Source organism: Mus caroli, chromosome 9 (genome assembly GCF_900094665.2).
Source record: "Mus caroli chromosome 9, CAROLI_EIJ_v1.1, whole genome shotgun sequence".
Taxonomy (NCBI): Eukaryota; Metazoa; Chordata; class Mammalia; order Rodentia; family Muridae; genus Mus; species Mus caroli.
Window position 1 is genome coordinate 86,232,917 of NC_034578.1, and position 929 is coordinate 86,233,845.

Consider the following 929-nt stretch of genomic DNA (forward strand, 5'->3'; position numbering starts at 1 on the left):
ACGTGTCCCCCTCCCCCTCCTAAAAAGGCAAAACAAAACAGTATCGGGCCAGAAGTGTAATAGCTTAAGAGCACCTGCTTTTACAGAGGGCCCAGGTTCAATTCCCAGCACCCACACAGCAGCTCACAACTGTAATTAACTCCAGTTTTAAGGTTTCTTCTCTGACCCCTGCAGGAACCAGGACATATACATATACTCATATATGTAAAATAAAATAAAAAGTTTAAATCTTTGCTCTCAGGAGGCAGAGGCACTGAAACTCTGAGTGCAAGGCTGACCAGGGCTATGGACGGATGCGTTGTAAAACACAATCAAGCCTGGTGCAGCTATGACCCAGTCTCAGGTGAAATGCCTTGCAGAACNAGAGTAGAAGCCCTAGAGTATCCATCCCCTTCCATAATCCTATCTTCCTATCAGAGTTATCTACCACCCTGAAACCAGGGCTTGTCACTATGACGTAGCTTCCCAATCCCTGCAGGGCACCGCACAGATCCTCAAGGTTGATACTTCACATAAACTTCTTAATCCTTGCATAAAAGGTATCATTTCTGTAACTTATTCCTTGCTCAGTTTTACATTTGTGACAGATAGACAGACTGACACCTACAACTCTGATTTCCTGCTTATTACCCATAACATTCCGTTATATGACCAGAATGACTATGGTTAAGTAGTACCCAATTAATATTTAATTCAACAGACTATACCACATATTCGGCCAAAGACAGTGCCTGCTGTTTTAGATGTCTGCCAGGTAGTGCTCACAACGTGCCAGCCTTTTCCCANAATGTCTCCTAGAGCCCTTGCTGCCATCCACGGGGGGAAGGTGAAATTCCCATTAGACCAAAGCAGGAACTAGACAGAGAAGTGATAAAAAGGTGTCCAGTACACATGGTCGATGACTCAGGCTGCAAGTTCAAATCCATCCA

At 44.4% G+C, this 929-nt stretch overlaps 1 protein-coding gene across 1 annotated transcript in view; it reads right to left on the reverse strand.

Annotated features, from left to right (window-relative positions):
- Window positions 1-929, reverse strand: part of Tbc1d2b (TBC1 domain family member 2B) — a 69,158-nt gene that overhangs the window by 66,421 nt on the left and 1,808 nt on the right. The window lies entirely within an intron of this gene.